The sequence below is a fragment of the Chiloscyllium plagiosum genome, chromosome 14, assembly GCF_004010195.1.
Source record: "Chiloscyllium plagiosum isolate BGI_BamShark_2017 chromosome 14, ASM401019v2, whole genome shotgun sequence".
NCBI lineage: Eukaryota > Metazoa > Chordata > Chondrichthyes > Orectolobiformes > Hemiscylliidae > Chiloscyllium > Chiloscyllium plagiosum.
In genome coordinates this window covers 12,439,171-12,453,791 of record NC_057723.1, presented here as the reverse complement: position 1 = coordinate 12,453,791, position 14,621 = coordinate 12,439,171, and positions in this window count along the sequence as shown.

Sequence of the window (14,621 nt, the reverse complement as noted above, 5' to 3'; positions counted from 1 at the left end):
TTATATATTAATGATCTGAATGAAGGGACTGGGGGCATTCTCGCGAAGTTTGCCGATGATACAAAGTTAGGTGGACAGGCAGGTAGTACTGAGGAAGTGGGGAGGCTGCAGAAGGATCTAGGCAGTTTGGAGGAGTGGTCCAGGAAATGGTTGATGGAATTCAATGTGAGCAAATGCGAGGTCTTGCACTTTGGGAAAAAGAATAGAAGCATGGATTACTTTCTAAATGGTGAGAAAATTCGTAAAGCCAAAGTACAGAGGGATCTGGGAGTGCTAGTTGAGGATTCTCTAAAGGTAAACATGCAGGTTGAGTCCGTGATTAAGAAAGCGAATGCAATGTTGTCATTTATCTCAAGAGGGTTGGAATATAAAAGCACTGTTGTGCTACTGAGACTTTATAAAGCTCTGGTTAGGCCCCATTTGGAGTACTGTGTCCAGTTTTCGGCCCCACACCTCAGGAAGGACATACTGGCACTGAAGCGTGTCCAGCGGAGATTCACACGGATGATCCCTGGAATGGTAGGTCCAACATATGAAGAACGGCTGAGGATCCTGGGATTGTTTAGAAGGTTAAGGGGAGATCTAATAGAAACTTACAAGATAATACATGGCTTGGAAAGGGTGGACGGTAGGAAGTTGTTCCCATTAGGTGAGGAGACTAGGACCCATGGGCATAGCCTTAGAATTAGAGGGGGGCAATTCAGAACAGAAATGCGGAGACATTTCTTCGGCCAGAGAGTGGTGGGCCTGTGGAATTCATTGCCGCAGGGTGCAGTGCAGGCCGGGGCGCTAAATGTCTTCAAGGCAGAGATTGATAAATTCTTGATGTCACAAGGAATTAAGGGCTATGGGGAAAATGCGGGTAAGTGGAGTTGAAATGCCCATCAGCCATGATTAAACGGCGGAGTGGACTCAATGGGCCAAATGGCCTTACTTCCACTCTATGTCTTATGGTCTCCTGTTCCCCTTTGTCCAACTATTGCTGACATTATCCCAAATCCCAAGGATATGACCATTAGCTGGTTTGGATGTTTCCATCACAACTGTTAAACTCTACTTCAGGAACAAGGCTTAGGAGATGTTAGATCCAGAGAATAGAAGGTGGGAGAGAGGAAATCAGCACAATATAACCAGATTTTGATGTACATAAATCTGAAAGGCACACATTTATAAAATAATCCTCTAAGCAAAAGATTTGCTTTAAGGTTAAACTGTGATGTCCCTTATCCACTTTCATTGGCTTGAATTCCATAAGGAGAAAGTGAGGTCTGCAGATGCTGGAGATCAGAGCTGAAAATGTGTTGCTGGAAAAGCACAGCAGGTCAGGCAGCATCCAGGGAACAGGAGAATCGACGTTTCGGGCATAAGCCCTTCTTCAGGAATGAGGAAAGTTTGTCCAGCAGGCTAAGATAAAAGGTAGGGAGGAGGGACTTGGGGGAGGGGCGTCGGCAGAGGAGATGGCCTGGGGGGTGCAGTGAGAGAGGGACTCACTGAAATCTTTGTAAAGGGAGTTTGTTTATCATTACAAGCTTTTTTTGGAGAAGCTGATCAATTGATTTCCAGGTGTCTTCATAAATGACAAACAAAGGAATGTAGATTTTTCTGTACAATCTGCTGCAAGTTGAACCACCTTAACAACTGCCTGTTGGATGTTACCATTGGCTTCATAGAGTTAAGAGAAGATGGTGACATTGTAGTGGTGTTACTGAGCTAGTAATCCTGAGACACAGACTAATGTTTTGTGTTGATATGTGTTCAAATCCCATGGAATTAAACTGATGGAATTTTCATTCAGATAATGAAGTTGTGAAGCTAAATTGAGCATCAATAATGACGACTATGGAATTTTCCAGGCTTGCCTAGAACTTTTAGAAGTCCGGGGTGAAGGAACCTAATTGGATGGAATTGCCATGGTTTGCGGGCCCAGATCCTAAAGAAAATTTTAAACATTTGACCAAGGCTCTTTATTTTGGGGTTTTGCTGTGGGCTGACCTAGAGTCCCTCCATTCAGGATATGTCCTGAATGAAGTTAGACAATTGCCTTTACTCAAGTGGTGTTCCCCGAGCTCAGTCAGCTTGGCGAGGGTTGTCCCCTTCGGTCAGATACACTCTAACCCTGATGCTGCACTTGCCGCAGTTTTTAATGACAATTGAAGTTTAGTTGGGCTTCACCTAGTAGGTGTTTTTGCATGGTCACATTATTAATTCCACATATGATATAGTTCCTCAACATTTCATTTAGGGTTAAACCAAAATCATATGCCTCTACCAGTCATCTTCACCTCATCAAAAATGTCGACACAGATTACCCTCTTTCTCAAACTGGCATGTAAAACCAATAGCATCTCAGAATTAGAGGATGCCTCCGGTCATAATATTCCTCAGCTAAATCCATCAACTCTTGAAGAGTTTTAATATCTGCTGCTTCCTGTAAAGTTAGGCATCTAATATCCAAAAAAGCTGTGGGTCCAAAAGCCATCAGGAGAATCACTCATTGCTTTTCATCTGCCCTAATGTCATTTGCACAGAAAAAAAATAATGCATTCTTTTCACATAATGAGTCCAGTCTTCAGCAGCAGAATTGAACGAGTCAAGCTTCCCAAATAGTGGCATAATGCCATGAAGTCTTCCCCCAACTCAAAGACAACTGTTGCAAGCAAATATCTTCAGGGCTATGTTTTTCTCTCATTTTTCTCACTGAAGTAAATCCAGCAAGGCTTATATCCTGTCACAAAGTCAGTGCTTATTTACATGCAAGTAGTACAAGACACTGACACAGCTAGCTTAGAGCTGGTTTCTAGAGTGAACAGAACCCCTGAGACTCTGGCTTATATTTGTCAATCAGGGCTCCCTGTTTGGACCAGATTCACAGCCCCAGTCAGGGAACTTATACTTCAATGTCCACCACTGATTGAGCCTAAGTGGCATAACTGCTATACTGGGCCTGCAGCAGTTGGTGAGGGAACAAACAACAGGGAAAAAAATATCAACCTTATCCTTATCAATCTGCCAACTGCAGGACCATCTGCTCATATTCATCAAACTGACCACTAAACATTTATTCTAGAGACAAAATCCTGCCTTCACATTGAGAATACATCCCAGTTTGTATTCTATATCACCGTACTAAATGGGACAGATTTTAAACAGATCCAGCAAATCAAAGTATATGCATCCATAAGCCATGAACAGCAGCAAAACTGAACTTGAGCATAACCTGGAACCTCATGGCCACCCATTTCCACACTCAACCATTACCATGAAGGAGGGGATTAAAATTGGTTCAGTGGAGAGTGCAGGGGGGCATGCCAGGAGGAGCAACAGGCATAACTAAAGATGAGGTATCAACTTGGTGAAGCAACCAAACAGACCTACTTGCATGCTAAACTGCAGAAGCAGCAAGTGACAGTTGCACGATACGACGTCTAACAGATCAGATTTAAATTCTGCTACCCTGCATCATCCAGTCATGAATGGTGTCAGGAGAAAGTGAGGACTGCAGAAGCTGGAGATGAGAGTCGAAGAGTATGGTGCTGGAGAAGCACAGTCAGGCAGCATACGAGGAGCAGGAGTGTTGACGTTTCGGGCATAAGCCCTTCATCAGGAATGGTGGTGGACAACTAAACAACTCACTGAAGGAGGAGACTTCACAAACATACCCATCTTCAATGATGGAAGAGCCCAATATTTCAGTGCAAAAGACAGAGCTGAAGCATTTGCAGCAATCATCAGCTGGACGTGCCAAGCTGGACGTGGTCTTCAGCATTACAAATGTCAGTCCTCAGTAAATTCAATTCACTCCACTGCACATCAAGAAAGGGTTGGAGGCAATGGATAATGCAAAGGTTATGGGCCCTGAAAACATTCTGGCAATTGTACTGAAGACTTGTGCTCCAGAACTTGCAGCTCCCTAGCCAAGCTGTTCTAGTACATCTACACCACTGGCCTTAACCTAACAATGTGAAAAAAATGCTCAGGTATATCATGGACACAAAAAGCACGACAAATCCAACTCAGCCAATTACTGCCACATCAATCGACTCTCAATCATCAGTAAAATGATGGAAGCTGTCATCAGCATTGCTACCAAGTAGCACCTGCTCAGCAATAACCTGATTAGTGACACACTGTTTGGGCTCAGGCAGTGCCAGTCAAGCTCCTGACCTCACTATAGCCTTGGTTCAAACATGGACAAATGAGCCAAATTCCAGAGGTGAGGTGAGAGTGACAGCCTTTGATGTCAAGGCTGCATTCGAACAAGCATGGTATCAAAGAGCCTTAACTAAATTGGAATTACTGGGAATCAGGGACAAACCTTCAGCTGGTTGAAGTCATAATGGAACAAAGAAATTTGGTTGTGGTTGCTGGAGGTATGTTCTCTCAGCTCTGGGATATCTCTGCAGGAGCTCCTCAGAGTAGTGTCGTAGACACAAATATCTTAACTGCTTCAATGACCTTCCCTCCATCATGATGTCAGAAGTGGGCATATTCGCTGATGATTGCATAAAGTTCAGCTCCATTCATGATGCCTCAGATACTGAAGTACATGTTCAAATGAGATAAGATGTGTAAAATAATCAGACTTGGGCTGACAATTTACATTTGCGCCATGAAAATGCTGGGCAATGACCAGCTCCAATAGGAAACAACCTAACCACTGCTCCTTAACATTCAACGTGTTACCATCACTGATAGTGATGATAGTATCACTAGTTGCAGGATCTCTAAAATCTTCACACCAATCTCGAGACCCATTGTCTTGTTGATGTTTCCTCATGAACTTGATTAATTTAAGCAAATTTCCAATGGTTCGAAGAGGTGTTAATGGTTTTGAATAATGGTTACATTAGCCCTTCTTGGCTCCACACTGTCTCCGTGGGCTGAGATCTTCTGTAAACTGTGTGACCTGAGGTGTAAAAAAGGACCAAATCTGGATTCAATTTTTTTCCAGTTCATTGTCTCGGATGCAAAATTTTAATTGCAAATGCAGAAATTGATTTGAGTCAACATTCCCCACACTCATTTCCTTCTGACTGTATTCAGAATACGTCAAAACCCCTATGTTTTGGTCATTTTCACCACCTGCTTGTGGTTTACTCCTTTTGCAGACCCAATACCTTTTAAAGGTTTTAAAAGTCCAAACCTCAGTCTAGGTATTTCCAACACTGGGGAATTTTGTGAAGTAGTTCAATCCTTTCTCAGGTCTGTCCTCATTAATCATATTTTTACACCTTGTCAGAACTACCTCTCTCCTCTTGATCCATTCTGCATGAGATTTTTTTGCCCAAGTGTTATGAACCCTGAAATACTAGTTTATAACTTTTGTTACCTTTCACACATGTCCCTTTGATGGGGACTTAATCAAAAATATTTTCTCTATCTGCGCTACCTCTGACTTTTACTCAGACATCAAACCTTTTCTAACTTAAACTAATCTGTGTACCAATGACACAGTAAGCTGTTTAAAAACAGCAGCATGTTTGTAAATATAAGAAGTGACAATAATGTAAACTTAACTTCCTACTCTGCTTTCTGTGAACATGCCTCAATATGATTGTGTGTTAACCCGGTTTGCTGCCCTCAATGGTATTGCACAGCTGAAAATGCCCTGCTAGAAGACCAGAATTAAACTGCTTCTGAGCCACTGATACATCTGGATCTTTTTAAGCAGCTCTTTGGAGGGCAGCAGTAAGCATTATTGCTTCACCACTGAGCACAATATCCAACCAATTCATTTGTCTACGCCAACACTACTCATTACTCCAGTCAACAGCATCAAGAATAACAGCACATGTGGAAAATGGAGCACCTCAAATCTGTCCCAAATTAGTGACTGCATTTAGAGACTTGCATTTGTATGATTCATGGTGTCCAAATCTACCAAAATAGTTAAAGCAATATGGGGTTTCTTTTGAAAGATAGACACAGCTGTGACATGGGATACATGCCATGCTATTCACACAAAGCAAGATCCCACTAATAACAACGTGTTAACAAGCAGATCATAAGTATTTAATTAAAAGTAACTGAAGGATAAATACTTGTCAGAACATTGCAAGAACTCTCACTATTTTTAATTGAAATAGCAAAAGTGAAAACCTGAGAGCCTAGATGGGATGGGCTGTAGTTTAATTCATAAACTAAAGACAACTTTGTTGCCAGTGCAGTACTCTCTCAGTATTGCTCAAAACCATCAACTGTCAATTAAAAGCAAAATACCTGAAAATCTGAAACAAAGAAAATGCTGGAAAAACTCAGTAGGTCTGGCTGTATCTTATGGAGCAGGAAACTGAGCAATGTTTCATGTCCAGTGTGACCCTTCTTCAGAACTACAGTCAACTCTATCAACTGTCAATGTTGTGATCAAGCCTCTGAACCATGACTTGATCCCACAAATGACAATCATAGACAAGGGTGTTCTTACTTTACATTATGTTAAACTTAAATAAATACATTAACAATGTTGTAATCATTCATTTGTTCTGTAAATCATTCCTTCACTAGATTTTAGATATAATGGTTAATGCTGTAGAAGTTAAAGTCTCATTAAGGAAAAAAAATGAGGTCCCCATTTTAAGACAAACCTCGATCATCTGAACAAGATGGTTGGGCACTATTTCATTTGGCTAATTGATTATTCGGTTAATTGGTTTCCTTTGGGGCTCGGAGTTTTCTGTGAAATCTGTTCCCCGTTCAGGAGACTACACAGCAGCACACCGTGCATGAGCCCTGCCCCCTCCTCCCCCACTCCACCCCCAGGGCAGCCGGACTGTACTCCAACAGTAAGACTGCTGCCGCTTTTGTGGGATAAGTCTCCAATCAACTTTTGGAGTGCACACACACACAACTTTTTGACAAGTTCCACCTCTGCCCTACATAAGACAATATTGAAGAGATTATCTGGAGAATGGGGGGTTTAGGGTTTACCCCTTTGTGAAGTGTAGAGACAGAGAAAGACAGAGAGACAGAGACAGAGAGCCGTCAATTACAGGCAGTGCGTGGACTGTCCAGGATTGTTCTCGGCAGCATTTCAGTGAGCTGAGTTCAATTTTAATCATTCTACCTGTAAACAAAATACCTGATCAGGGTTGAAACACCACTTTGACATACTGTTTCTATCGGGATATTCAGACCCCCTTCGGATAATCCAATATTCAGATAATTGATATTCGGATAAGCGAGGTTCCTCTTTATTGGGAAGGATTACAGTGTCAGTTCACAAGAATTCTATCAGGGGTTACATTTTGAGGAGAGATTATAAAAATTATGAGTATGACCTCAGAATTTCAGATGTTAAGTGGTGATATCATCGAGGTTCCATTGTATGAAATGGGAAAAGATAGGGTGGTTAAACTACTACCATTTGTTGGGGAATTTAATAAATAGGCAAAGTTAGGGCCAGAATGTTCCAGAGAAATGTTAGGAAGCTGTGGAAATGTTTATAACTCTCTTCCACAAATGGCACCTCATGATGGATGAATTCTTAATTTCAAATCTGAGATAGATAAATTTTCATTAAGCAAGTAAGGAATGTTGGAATATGGACCAGAGGCAGGTATATAGAGTTAAGCCACACATTAATCATGATCCCATTGTATGGTAGAACAGGCTTCTGGGGCTGAATGGCCTACACCAGTTCCTATGTTCCTGTGTTGACAAGATGGTTATACACTTCAGTCTTTCCTTCAACATTTATTAATTTCAGAAATTCAAGTTTAAACTGTTGACATTCAGCCATCAATTTATTAAAGATTTTCATTCATTAAGTTTGAATATCAATGATTGTTCCATCAGATGCATTACAATCTCCATCTCATATTAGGAGTTAGTCTGTTTCCACTGATGCAATACAGACGGACAGCAGATAGATGTGCAATCACACTCAATGTGCATACAAGCACACTCAATGTGCATACAAGCACTCAATATAAACACACACAATGTATACACAAGACATTGGAGCATAGGAGGTGGAGAGGTGACCTTGTAGAGGGTTATAAGATCATGACAGGTATAGATAGGGTTAATGGTAGGTGTCTCTTCCCATTATAGGGGATTTCAAGACAAGGGGGCACATTTTTAACATGAGAAGAGAGAGATTTAGAAAAGACATGAGAGTTTTTTTCTTAGAGGGTGGCTCACATACGGAATGAACTTCTTGAGGACGTGGTGGATGTGGGCACATCTACAATGTTTAAAAAGACATGAATAGGAAAGGTTTGGAGGGGTATTATTGTGGTTGATTGCACCTTTTAGAAATGACCAGGAGACGCAGAGAATTCCTCAAGATGATAAGCCTTTATTTGCAAACAGAAGTTGCGGCCATCAGAGCAGACAACCCTGAGAGACAACAAACAGCAAGAGTACTCTAATGTTTATGTTGTTCTAAAAGGCACACGCTATTCCTGTTACATTAGCATAACCAATCACAGTAAGCCTATATTGTATCCCCTTAACCAATCAGACTCTGCTACAATTGTCTTCTGGATTGCTGAAGACCATCATGTTGTGCCATGGTCATCTTCCTTAACCTTTAGTCACCTGACAGGTGCAATTTCACAAGACTGACTCGAGCACGCAACCCAGATCTTATACTTACGCAAAATCTCAACATGTATTATCTTGCATTATATACTCATATTTACACTATATTCCCCCTTTGAGACCTATTGATCTCACACAAAGAAAGAACACAGTGAGGCCAGACCTTTAGAACCCAATTCATGTATCTGCAGGCCTGAAAATGAGCAGAAAAAAAAATTGAAGTTCAGTTTTCAAAGAGTTCTTCCTCCATCCCAGGAGCATCTGAGCCAAACTCCCATCCCCATTGTCTAGAACAGGAAAATCGACCCCAAAACCCCGACAGACTAAGTTGAAGGAAAAAAGAAACAAAAATAAAATTTGAAAAGTCACATCCCTGTATGCCATCTGCACTTCAGCGGACAGTGGGTCATAATAATAGAGCGTTGGAATCTTTTCTGCAATGGGAGGTGACTCAGAACAGACCGACATGACGAGGAGTTGCTTTGCAGCAATGCGCACTGAAAAAAGACAATGAGAGGTCAAGCACAGCATAGCACAAAGGCAAGCACAAGCAACACAATAGTAGTGACGATTCAAATCCTGGCAAACTAAGCCCCCCAACCTCCCAAGATGCTGTCTAACCAGCGAAAGAACTGATGACCAGACTCCGCATTTTCCTTAAGCTCTCTTCTCGGATTTCTCAGCTTAGCCATTGCCTTAGTAAATGACCCCTCTGGACTAGTGTTATTAGGTATGAAGGTACAGCAACATTCCCCAGACATTACACAAACATCACCTTTCTCAGCCAACAGCCAGTCCAAGGCCAGCGTATTTTGTCATGCGATTGTGCTGGGTGCATCCAAATGCTTACCTAAGGCTGAGAGGGTATCATCGGTGTAATTAACAAACCTCTGCTGGTTTTAGTAAATATATTAATCCATTCAACATTTTTGCTAACACCAATGGTAGGGATAAGTGCTTCCCAGCCCACAGCAATCTCGTTTCTGGCCTTGAATTCATTCGGGATGCCCCTTGGCTGCTCTGTACTGTCAATGCGATCGCAGAGTCAGGGACATAATCTCTCCTATGGCATGCAGTATCCACTGAAGTGGTGTGTCAACCTGAGCTTTCAGGGATATAACAATTTCCTGTAGTAGCATCACTCAGGTGCAGGTGTCTCTCCATTCCAGGGGATGTGTTGGCCTCAATCCCCCTTTCATGCCACATGACCACCAGGTACCTGCCAGCAGGATAAGCTGGGCATCTAATTTACAATCTGGGGTGGTGCACCTGCAAACAGTCACTATGCTGGGTGTGACATTCCATGTCCAGGTGCACTTTCCCACAAAGTGGCGAACTAGGATGTCACCATGTTGCATAAAACACTCAAAGCCCAAATGGTGATGGAGGACAAGGGCCTGTATTGGTAACGTGTGGTTGTCTTTGAAGGTAGACCAAGGAGTATTGCAATTACATTTTCAGATGAGTTCACTTCGATCATAATAGGGAGATGCCTGGTACAACAAACACCAATATGGGCAATTGGGCATGTTGCTCGTACAGTTGAGGTAACACTGGTTGTTTAGGAGGCAGCACTTTCTTCTGCAAGATATAATCGTATTGGGGCATTGCCTATCACATTGACCTCTGTTCATTTGTTAACCATTTCACAACCATTCCAGCACCTGTGTCTTCAGAGGGTGTTGCTTTCACCCATCTACTGAATCTAACAATCACCATCAACATATATCTTTTCCCTCTCACCGTCTTTATCATGTCCACACAGTCAATCACCAAATATTTAAACGGTCCTTTGGGCACTGGTATGTAACCTATAGGGGCCGATATTCCCTTTCCAACATTATTCCGAGCGTATACCTTACATTGTGACAGGATGCAATCTGCTGTCTTATTCCCAGTCTCAAAGGTGTAGCACTGTGGTCTGCCTCTCCCACTTCACGGCTCACCTCGGGAAAGGGTTGCTCAGCAATGGTCACTGAGCAGGTATTTGAGGTAGGTTCCGCCCCCAGTGGGTATTCTGATCCCAATCAACCCTCACAGGGCCGGCACACAGCATTTGGGATCGCAAGGGTGCTGGACACATTTGGCTTTACCTGTAACTTGCATCGTGGTTCAGTCTGGTTCTGGCAATCCCAATAGAAAACCACCGCTCACCTCATTTGCGACTGAAAAATCCTGGACTAGTTCATATTGTTTGTCTGGATCATGTCAGCGACACCAGAAGGAAAACATAGCAAAAGCATAGGGTTAAACAAAGGTGAGTCAGCTTTTCGATTATTTTTCAATTGTGGGCTAGAGACCACATTAGTTAGACAGATGGCCACTTGTTTCAGTCTTATAACACAAGCCATTCGCATTCAGGCTATCCCAGAATTTTGCTGCGTTTACATTCTTTGGACATATTGAGCAAATTGGGCCGGTTTCTTCTTGCGGTCGGGGGCATGCTTCATTAACATTACTCTGATTCCTGGGATGGTCCCTGGTTGATGATGGCTCAGGCCACTCATCCCTACGATATCAGCTATGAAGACTGGATGCTTCATTTTCAAAATAAGGGAAGGTTTGTAATAATGGGTTGTGCTGGAGACAATCAGGAGATGATTGGGGCTCAATGGGCATCCTGGCATAAAATCTACATCCCTCATCCCTATCAGCATCATCCCCATCCTCAAATAGGTTTGATATGCCTGATATAGACTTGGGATTCCAAGTTAAATGCAAGTTATTTTTTACGGCATTGTTGCTTTAACCCTTTTATATATTACCCAGTCTTAGTGGCCTTACATGGTTTCTCCTGTTCCTTTTGTTCTTCATCTACTCATTCAGTCAGCTTTTAACTTTTCCCAGCTTTTGGGAGTTCTATTTACTGTACATACTTCTATCCCCTATCACATGCATAATTCCTTCAACTGGCCAGTAAGCTATCAGCTTTGTCCTTCCATTCTTTAATTAATAATTAATTAATGCATCCATGATTCAAAGTAACCATGAGGCAATGACACAGATAAAGATCACTGACAATGTGTTCAGGTATAAAACCAATCAATCTGCCAATTAATACTGATTTTGTGATTCAGGGCTAATACAATTAGTTATTAAAAAAATAACTAATATAATCATTATCTGTAATTCAGAAGTGGAAACTAAACAAGTGACTAAGACATTTTAAAAGTCATCAATATAAAGTGGAAATTCATTTATTCAAATATCAATTATAAATTTTAAAATGTACACAGTTTCCAACTCTGAAAGCCATTGTAATTACCTGGTTCTAGTCTCTTAATTTAAATCCCAGATTAGGTACATTATGTGGTTCTGACCAGTCATTGCTCATTTACAATGTTAAGGGCTGTGAAATGACTGCAGCTGTATTAAAAGGTCTTATCTATTCACATGGTAACAAAATACTCCTAATGTACAAATAATGGCCGTATCCAAAGATACATATTACCAATGCGATATTAAGTTTTGTTACATGATTTTCACAACATAATGTTCAACCAAAACTGCAGTTCTCAGTAAGGGAGGGAAATTGATATAGTGAAAAAAACCTAAAACTAGCACTCTATAATCACCAACGAGATGCAGCAATCTTAAGTGGAAACAAACGAATCCAAAACAAAAAAAAAATTAATTCTGCCAGTATAATTTTCTGAAAATAATATTATTGGTTTGGGAAATTTTCTATCTTTGCACTTGCAGTTCTAATTTTTTAAAAATTAAATTCTATAAAGTTCATGCAATCCCTCCACTCAATGGGCAAATGTTAAAGTCTGAGGTGATTTTCCTCAATGTTAGAGTTAGATTATTATTTTTTAAAAATTGAGCAGATACAAACTAAGGCCAGGATTTGCAGTGCTACTGCTTTTACTGCCTTTAGTCAAATCTTTGATTAGTCCAATGAGGTAAAAGGTGTGAAATTGATCTTTGCCAGTAGCATGAAATTTTGGGGAATTTGAGAGCAGGTTTATACTGGTGTCAAATTGTAATGTTGTCTTCCTCCATATTAAATGGATTTGAATTTAAATAAAATTGGCTGTCATGTAAACATAAAATATGAGGAGTTATAAATTGACAGTAGAGCAGTCATGGTCTGTAAGAAGAATGGGTGGGTTAATATTTCATTAACGTTACCTTTTTTTATTGCAAAATTTCAGTCTCTCACTCTCTCACACACACGCACACACACGAACATTTTCCAACTTTCTTTCTATATCAGTTTATAGCTTTTGTTTAATCCTTGCTTGGAAGGGTAACGTGGCACTCACATTTCAGAACAGTCAAAGTTAGGGAGCTTAGCCTCAAATCTTGGCTGTGATACATGGCTGCTTAACCAAGTGTGCAAAATCTAAATACCTCTCAGCCATTCCAACTGCAATTTTAACAATATTTTCAAAACAAGTTGTTCGTGCCTCTGCATTAGTCACGACCTAACTTCGGGAGCCCTGTCACCAATGATAGCAATGCCTTTCAAATTTCCCATAGCCAACAATCGTCCTGTGTTTTCATCTTAAAAGTTTCTAATCCACTTCCCTCCACCCTCGTATATACTGGACAATGCATTTCTCAGCCCCTCCAGATCCTGGGTTCCCCAGGGAACATATTATGACTGTTCTTCCCCACCCTCTGCCCGATTTACGAGCAAAGGCATCATTCGTTTTGCATGTGAGGTCTCTTTCTCCCTGCTATCATCCTCATCTAGGGAGTCCCCTTTCAGATCCTGACCCTATCTCTTACTCATCCCATCCATCCTGTGCTGCCCCCTTCAGACACTCCTCCAATCACGCTGTTCTAAAACCTTTTGCCCCTTCCAAGGGTCACGTTCCCTCTGACCCCCATCAATACTCTGTTTATAATTTAGAAACTCCTTGTATTGTAGCTATTCACATAATGACTGCAGTAACCCGAGTTCCTCTTCCAAATTCTCCCTGTGTTTTAGTTTTTTCCACTGCTTCCCGTAACAATTCTCTCTCATGCTGCCTTTCCTTTGATTAACTCCTTCATTTCCTCCTTCTCTGGCTCATTTTAGCATTATCGTTCTCATCCTCAACCCAATCAGTCAATCTCTCCTCCTATTTCCACTATTCCCTTAAATCAAAGGACATTGTTTTCTGTTTTCTGTGTTCCAGTAAGGTGTCAGTTCATCTAGCTCCTGCAGGTCAGGAAACAAAAGAGACTCGTGGTCCTGACCGTCAGCATTCTCAGACTGCTTTTGTTGCTCTTTGGCGGCTTGCCTGGTAATTACAGGTACCTGGTATGCTCTTATCAGTTTCTCTCCCTCTTGTCTGAAAAGTTTTAGAAATTTCTATCTCCTGTTCCCTTTTCCAATTCCTTTTATTAGAATCATCTTTTGGTTTGCGATTTTTAATTATTCCTTCCATTTCATCACACATTTATATTTAAGGTACCTGATTTTGGCCACTTAGTTAATAAATTCTTAGTTCATTTTCCCCCATTTCTCAGAGATCCTCATGACGTAATTTTTTTCTAACCCAATATTTCAACCGCAGTTCTTTTATTCATCTTGGCATATATTTCAGTCCAGCTAATCTATTGCCTCTGTTCTCAGAGTTCACTCCTCTTTGCCTAACAAGTCCAATAGCGCCTCATCAATTATTATGAGTATTCCCTAATTCTACAGTTTGTAATCATCTCTTATCGATCGGTCAGTCCCTAAACTTCTTTAGTTTCAACTAATTAATAGAGACAATATATCCTCGTTCGTTCTGCCTATGCAGACTCTTACTGTTCTAGGGTGGTATCTGCAGAACTTACTAATCACTGATGGTTCCTTACAAAACCTTAAAAGAAAATTATCTTAAATTCCCAAAGTGCAAATTAAAAATCAAAACACTCTTGGATCTCGAGCTCCAAAGAACAAGATACAAACATTCAATCACCAACAGGCAAATGTGCATTCAAACCAGATCACAAAGTGTTAAACTCAGAGTCTCTCTCTCTCTCTCACACATACACAGACCCTACTGCAAGCAGCTGGGAAATCAGCACAGACTCTCACGCACACACACAGACACAACACACCTTTCTGCAAGCAGCTAGGAAATCAACACCGAGTC